Source organism: Leucoraja erinacea, chromosome 33, assembly GCF_028641065.1.
Source record: "Leucoraja erinacea ecotype New England chromosome 33, Leri_hhj_1, whole genome shotgun sequence".
Classification (NCBI taxonomy): Eukaryota; Metazoa; Chordata; class Chondrichthyes; order Rajiformes; family Rajidae; genus Leucoraja; species Leucoraja erinaceus.
The window spans coordinates 21158646-21167028 of NC_073409.1; the positions used below are offsets into that span (position 1 = coordinate 21158646).

The 8383-nt window shown below is 43.9% G+C and overlaps 1 long non-coding RNA gene across 1 annotated transcript; it reads right to left on the reverse strand.

Annotated features, from left to right (window-relative positions):
• Positions 1 to 3977: 3977 nt before the first annotated feature.
• Positions 3978 to 6608, reverse strand: LOC129712811 (uncharacterized). Its single transcript, XR_008726135.1, has 2 exons — positions 6444 to 6608; positions 3978 to 5329 (listed from the first exon to the last, which is right to left on the reverse strand). It is a non-coding gene; the product is annotated as an uncharacterized LOC129712811 (long non-coding RNA).
• Positions 6609 to 8383: the final 1775 nt, after the last annotated feature.

Genomic DNA, 8383 nt, shown 5'->3' on the forward strand with positions numbered 1-8383 from the left:
ACCTGTCCAAGTGCCTTTGGAATATTGTTATTGTACCTACCTCAGCTACCTCCTCTCACAGCTTGTTCCATATATCCACCACACTGAGTGAAAAGGTTACCCCTCAGGCTCCTGTTCAATGTTGCCATGTTCACCTTAAACCTGCATCCTCTGGTTGATTCCCCTGGTTTTTGAGTATGCATCTAAGACTCGCTGCTTCCACTCTATCTATTCCTCTCACTCTATAAGGAATAGTCCTCGCCTGCCCAACCTCTCCCTCTAGCTCAGACCTTCAACCCCAGACAACATTTTTATAAAATATTCCAGCATCTGCAGTTCCTTACATTTCCATCTCCAATCACACCTTCATGTGTGGCTGCGTCAGGCTGGTCATTGTGGCAAAGTACCTGGACACTCAGTGTCACTGCCTCTTGAGGTTCTACCTGACCTCAATATGTTGAAGGCTGGTCCTGGTACTCTGGGTGTTGGGAACAGCTCTCAACCAAGGAAAGGGTCTCAGCCCAGGGGGGCACATGAGTGGCAATGGTTCTATATGGAAAGAAGTACTAATAGTCGTGGCTATAAAACCAGCAATATTAAATGGGGAGACACATTCATGGCCCTGTCCCACGGTACGAGTTCATTCCAAGAGTTCTCCTGAGTTTGCCCTAATTCGAACTCGGAGATTTACTGCAATGGCCACTCGTCGGTACTCGGGACTCTCGTGGCCATTTTCCAAATTGTTGAAAAATCTTCACGAGTGTTCCCGAGCTTATCTGCCGTTAGCGAGTCTTCCCGAGTATCTGCCGTTAGCGTTACGAGCCGCTAAGGGACGTCCCTGAGCTCCAACATACCCACTACGTTAATTCTCCGTGCTTACCACGAGTTTGATTTATTTAAAACTCGGGAGAGCTCTTGGAATGAACTCGTACAGTGGGACAGGGCGATAAGGATGTATTATGAGTTTTGCACTGTTTTTGCTTTGCATAGATTTTTTATGGAGGGGCATAGAATGCGTGGACAGTGAGAACCTATTTCCCAGGGTGGATGTCAAAGACTAGAGGGCACAGCTTTAAAGTAAGAGGGGCAAGTTTTTTTTACAGAGGATGGTGGGTGCATGGATTGCAATGCCGGGCGGGGGTGGGGGTGGAGGTGGAGGCAGATACCATAGTGCCATTTATGAGACTTTTAGTTTGCCAGATGCACATACAGGGAATGGAGAGATATGGATCACGTGCAGGCAGAGGGATTTGTGTGTCTTGGCATGATGTTTAGCACAGTCATTGTGGACCGAAGGGCCAGTTCTTGTGCTGTACGGTTCTATGTTTTGTGTGTGTTCTTTTACGAAGAAAGTTCATAAATGGCAACATATCCTTTCTGATCACTTCTCCTCCCCAAGATTGTTGACGTGGTTTTATTCTGAGGTAAGATTTTCACTTTTTCATGCTGACTTGAACATTATGCCTTTACTGGTCAAGATGAGTGAAAGTCCTGTCAGGAGGCCACAAATTCCAAACACAGGCTTTAAACCTGGTTCTGTTTGTTGAGTGTGAATTGCAAGACTTTGAGGTGCGATGTTCAGTTTGTGCCGACTGCGATTTAACATCTGTAGTGTGATGATGTGCTAACGATGTGACAGTAATTCACACATTGGCGGCACTATTGGCACTATAGTATCTGCCTCCATCACCACCTCTGGCCGTGTGTTCCAGATCCCTCTCACATGGTGGCGCAGGGGTAGAGTTGTCCCAGAGACCCAGATTCAATCCTAACTAAGGGTGCTTGGCTGCACGGAGTTTGCACGTTCTCCCCATGACCACGTGGGTTTTCTCTGGGTGCTCCAGTTCCCCCCACACTCCGGTAAAATTGTAAATTGTCCCCAGTGTGTGTCGGATAGTGTTAGTGTATGGGGTGATCGCTGGTCGGTGCGGACTCGGTGGGCCGAAAGGCCTGTTTCCACGCTGTATCTCTACATTAAACTAAATGAATGGATTTGATACATTTGTATATTCCTTATTCTTTTCTCAGCATTGAGCAAAGATCGTAGAGGGACAAGATAGACCACTCCTTCGAAATTCAATGGGCTGACGTGTAGTACGCAACGGAACGTCACGGCCGCCATTTGTTACAGCGACACTCGACTTCCGGTATTCCACCCGCTGTGATTCAAAGCAAAGATTATAGAGCTCCGCTATAATCTTTGATCCAAAGCAAAGATCCTCAAGTATCTTGTAGCGGGAACAGACCCCTCCTTTGTGTAGTTTCCCTTGCATTGTATTGCTTTAACACACACTGCAAAAAATTAAATTTAACGTATATATATTTAATATATTTATATGAATGTGTGTCTGTCTGTGTGTGAGAGGCAAGTTAGAGATAATAGTTTATTCTCATGTATCAGAAGCAACTTTGATTTAAATCATCACTATTAATTTATTTGTCTTGTAAGATGATATACATAAACCATAAAGGCAATTATATATATAATTATATAGTAATAATAAATATATGCATATATATATATTTATACACACACATATATACACACACATACACAAATGCACATACATATTGATACATTTATATGCATACATATATACACATATATAAACATATATATATATATGTGTATATATATATATATACATATATATATATATATATATATATACACATATATATATATATATATATTATCATTTTCCAACGATCAATAGATTTACGATCAGCTCCTGTGGATTGGAGGATAGCTAATGTTATCCCACTTTTCAAGAAAGGAGAGAGAGAGAAAACGGAAAATTACAGACCAGTTAGCCCGACTTTGGTGGTGTGAAAGATGCTGGAGTCAATTATTAAAGATGCAATAATGGGGCATTTGGATAGCAGTAAAAGGATCTGTCCAAGTCAACATGGATTTATGAAAGGAAAATCATGTTTGACTAATCTTCTGGATTTTTTTGCCACAAGGCTTGGTGTTGGGGCTGCAACTGTTTACCATATATATTAATGATTTTGAAAAGGGAATTAGGAGCAAAACTAATGCATACATACCTACATATGTACCCATGCGCTGCTGTGACCCGAGCCCCGGAGATTCGGAGGCTCCAACCGCAGGCCTGGCAGACAGTAATATCGGAGCCTGCGGGTCCCTGCTGGGAGACCGCTTTTCGGGGCTTCCGCAACGGCAAATTATTCCGCCCGAGTAGCGGGGGTCGAGGATGACCTGGAGCGGGGCCTTACATCATCGCCCGGCGTGGCTTAAATGGCTGCGGCACTTTTCTAGCGCACGCCGGGGGCTCCAACAACCTCTATGAGGTTCAAGTGACAAATAAATTGTATTGTGTATTGTGTATATTTAAATTAATCTGGCAAGTTGGTCAAATAACATGGGCACCTTCTTGCTTTTTTTGCAACATGGATTTTTTAAATGTGAATGTCTCATATCAACACATTTGTGGGTCAACAGTATTTTGTATCAACCCCCACAATTTCAAATAATTCTCAATTGAACTTCTTAAACAGGAAAACAATTTTTATTTACATCATTTTGTGTGGCTGTCAAGGTAGCTGTGTAGACTGTAATTATGAGACTGCCGGGCAGTATCACTGTGAATGGTGGTGGCTGTGTGTTTTAATGCAAGTGTGAAAAGGAGAGTAAATTTAAAGAGACAATGTGAGAACCATCAGGGTTTCATCCAGGAACCAATTTAAAGGCAAGTTTCCATCAATTACAGTATTTTAATTGAAAATCTTACTCTTAATATTCTTCCTAATTAGGCTTTTTGTGTTCCCTCTTGAACCTTGTGTCTCCCAGAGCCTCTGGGGAGGTTCTGGAGATACAATAACCCAATTTTGAGGCAAATAACCATCTTTAAAACTGCCTTTAATTCTACATTCTCCGAGGATGCTGGATGCCGCGACAATCTCTTGCAACATGTACAGAAAGGCAGTCAGCTGCAAAAAGATCAAAGAGAGGAAAGAGTATGGAAGGGAAAGGCTTTTCAGAATCATAATCAGATTTTATTTTCCAAGTATGTTTTGCAATATACGAGGAATTTCATTGGCCAGGTCAGTCATACAATTAAAAGCAACAGCACTCAAAAACACATTTTAATACGGACATTCACCAAAGTGACTCCTACACATTCCTCACTGTGATGGAAGGCGAAATAAAGTTCAAGTCCCTTCCTTTTGTTCTTCCTCGGTCGGGGGCCTCAAGCCCCCCGTTCAAACTCCGTTCAATGGTGAACTCCTCTTGGTCTCCAGGCCTATAGTGCTGCACAAATCACTGCACCACATGCATCTATTTATTCATTTTTCACATGGTTCATATGCAGCTGGATATTAACTTGCTGACATGGAAAGAGATGCAGTGAGCATTCAATAGTTCAGACTTCTGTGCGAATTAAGGGACTGCTTGATGGGCTGAGGGTAATCGAGATTGGCTGATTGTCATTCTTTTGCAAGAACTGATGGAAGTTCTTATGGAAAAGCTGATGAATTGACTACGGGATGAGCTGGTGGGCTCGAGGATTGCTGGATGAGTGTTTTAGAAATATAGAAAATAGGTGCAGGAGGAGGCCATTTGGCACTTCGACCCAACACCGCCATTCATTGTGATCATGGCTGATCAGCCCCAATCGATAACCCATGCCTGCCTTCTCCCCATACCCCTTGATTCCACTAGCCCCTAGAGGTCTATCTAACTCTCTCTTAAATCCACCCAGTGATTTGGCCTCCACTGCCCTCTGTGGCAGGGAATTCCACAAATTCACAACTCTCTGGGTGAAAAAGTTTTTTCTCACCTCAGTCTTAAATGGCCTCCCCTTTGTTCTAAGACTGTGGCCCCTGGTTCTGGACTCGCCCAACATTGGGAACATTTTTCCTGTATCTAGCTTGTTCAGTCCTTTTATTCATTTAGATGTTTCTATAAGATCCCCTTGCATCTAACAAGAGGGTTTTATTGTCATGTAGAACAATTTTCCTGCATCTAGCTTGTCCCAGATAGAACAATTAAATTCTTACTTTCAGCAGCACAACAGAATCTGTAAACATAGTACACTGTAAACAATATGATAAGATCCCCCCTCATCCTTCTAAACTCCAGTGAATACAAGCCTAGTCTTTTAAATCTTTCCTCATGACAGTTCTGTTAGGTTATTTGATGGTTAGGACAGGTTTAGAGGGGTATGGGCCAAATGCAGGCATGTATCGCCATTTGCATTAGTTTTGTGCAGTTAACAAATCACAATTTCACACAAGGTACATAAGACGGCAGTTATTTGACAAATACTCTGCAGTTCGGTGCAGGAGATCTTGTCGATGAGTATTCTGGACCCACTGTTGACATCTGAAATTACAGGAGATATCATTTAGGATTAACTAATAAGAAGAAAGATGATCATAACTACATGCCTGAACAATGGATGATATATCACTTAAATGCAATTGTTTTCAGTTGTGTGGAGATCTGTATGTTGAAGATGTATTTTGCCTCTAATATGTCAATTTACCTTAAATGTAGAAGAGCTTATTAAAATCTTCTTACAAAGACCATTAAGTATTTTCTTTCTATCCTCTTTTGGACCCAAGGCATAGCAGAGCTGCCAACTCTCACGAAGAGGTAAGGGAGGGAGAGAGGGAAGGGAGGCAGATCGAGAGAAGAGAGGGAGAGAGAGAGAGAGAGAGAGAGAGAGAGAAAAGAGGGGAGAGAGAGATCGAAGAGAGAGGGGAGACAGAAGAGAGGGAGAAGGGGGGAGGAGAGGGAGATGGGGAGAGGGAGGCGAGGAGGGGAGAGGGAGATGGGGAGGGAGATGGGGAAGGGAGAAGGGGGAAAAGGGGGAGAGGGAGAAGGGGGGAGAGGGAGAAGGGGGGGGAGAGGGGGGGGGAGAGAGGGGGGGACAGGGAGGGGAGGGGAGAGGGAGTGGAACGATAGCACGGGCGGGGAGGAGTGGAATAACGCGCAGCCGTCCCATTCCGACCAAAGATTATAGAGCAGAGCTGCTCTCGTATCTTTGATTGCGGCCGCCGCCGCCTAAACCCCCCGACCCACCATTGCACCCAAAGATGATAGAGCAGAGTTGTATAATATTTGAATGCACCCTTGTTCACGGCGGGCTTGTGATCTTTGCTTGTGATGTCTCGGCAATTCGAGGGATATAATAGGTAACAGCCGCCGCATTCTCGGACACGAATCTGAGCTCGAAAAATCCCGTGGCCACTGGGCCTAATGTGTCCGCGGGCCATATTTTGGAAATAAATCCCTTACAAGAACAAAACCTAAAATGTACAGAAGTGTTAAAACTGTCTTTATTATTATGGTAAGTAAAGATCTATTAAACATAAGTCTAATAACTTTATAATGTACCGACAAACCCATTTCCCAATGGCTGTGATGGGGAGAACAGAAAATAACATTTTTCACGACAGAATATCGACTGAAAATTATAATAATATATTCTTACCTTTCTTTTTTATTGGGGAACCTAAAGAATGACAGCTCTGGTCGTTTAGATTTACGATTAGAACAGTTGATAGCGGAGCAGTGAGATGTAGATTTAGCTGAGGACGCCATTACAGCCCAATAAATGCTTAACAATATGGCGTCGACGGTCACACACGTCATACTACGCGTTGAAAAGCTCTTGCGTGCTATCCAGTCGATACAATTCTATCTTGTCCCTCCTACGATCTTTGGCATTGAGGGGTGATTTTGTGGGTTGTTCTCTGGCAGGTGAGATGGTTAGACTTGCCATGATGGACAGCGGCAGTTCCTAACTGTGCAGATGGTATGTTTTGAGAATAGAAAAACATTCTGTGACTAGAGGGGAAACCATTTAGTTTAGCGAGATTGTTCCCTGTACCCAAGCTACAGTGAAAAGGCGCAGCCGTGCGTGCTAAATCCAGTCAGTGGAAGGACAATACATGATTACAATTAAACCGTCCACAATGCACAGATGCAGGATAAAGGGAATAACATTTAGTGCAAGATAAAGTCCGAATAAAGATAATCTGAGGGTCTCCATTGAGGTAGATGGTGGATCACGACTGCTCTCTCGTTGTGATGGTTCAGTTGCCTGATGACAGCGTCCTGTTCCTGAATCTGGAGGTGTGCATTTTCACACTTCTGTACATTTTGCCCAATGGGAGAGGGGAGAAGAGGGAGTGACTGGGGCGAGACTGGTCCTTGATTATGCTGCTGGCCTTGCCGAGGCAGCGTGAAGTGTAAATGGAGTCAATGGAAGGAAGGTTAGCTTTTGTGATGCCGATGGGCACGATCCCACAATTCTACATGGTCTTGGACGGAGTTGTTCCCAATAACCATGCTGTGATGCATCCTAGCATATAAGGTCCAGGTTCAATGGCTGATTGCCCAAGAGCTGTCGACGTTGTGTTCCCTTATAGATCACTTCCTCTCCCCAGTTTGAACACTAGGTGCTCAGCTTTGGGGATCTATTTCCAAAGAATCCTTGAGGATCATTGACAAATCCATTTAGTCAAGAGTGTCCTTAGGCTCCGTGTAAGGGGGGCATAAGAAGTCAGGGGGGTGAGGTATGTGTGGAGGGACAGGGCTATGGGCCTCCTGACCTCAGGAGTTCCAACCTGGAGATGGGGTGGAGGCATGACAGAGATAAACACACTATCTCAGTTTCAGGGATGGTTTAGAGATGCCGATGGTCACGATCCCAGAACGGTCCCATACATTCCTTGTCCAATTTGTATAAGGGGTCATCTCATCACCTTCCAGAGCCTAGCATAGGGCAGGGCAGGTCCAGGTTCAATGGCTGATTGCGTACAGTACTGGAGGAGAGAATGCTCCCTTATAGATCACTTCCTCTCCCCAGTTTAACACTAGGTGCTGTGTTTGGTGATCTACTGTAAAGAATCCTTGAGGATCATCCGAAAATCCAGGGGTGTTGTTGGGGTTTCAAGAGTGTTTTATGCTTTTGGTTTTAGAAGAGAGAGAGGGAGATGGTTTAGCATGGGAGAGGGGTGGGGGAGGGAGGGGTGGGGGATGGGGGGAGATAAGTGGAAGAATGTGGAGGGAGGGGAAGAGGTGTAGGGGTAGTGGTGGAAGTGGGAGAGAGGGAGGGGGAGAGGGGTATGCGGAGTGGTGGAAGAGGGACAGAGGGGTATGGGAAGGGGTGGGGGAGAGAGGGGAGTGAGGAGGTTGGAAGCTGCATACTAAATCTCGTTGCACTGATGTGCAATGTCAATAACATTTATTATTATTATTATTATTATTATTATTATTATTATTATTATTATTATTATTATTATTATTATTATTATTATTATTATTAGTATTATATTATTATTATACTATTACTATTATTATTATTTGATGGGTGAGAAGCTGGTGGTTGTTTTGAAATTGGGGGGGGGGGGGGGGGGTGGGAGAAGG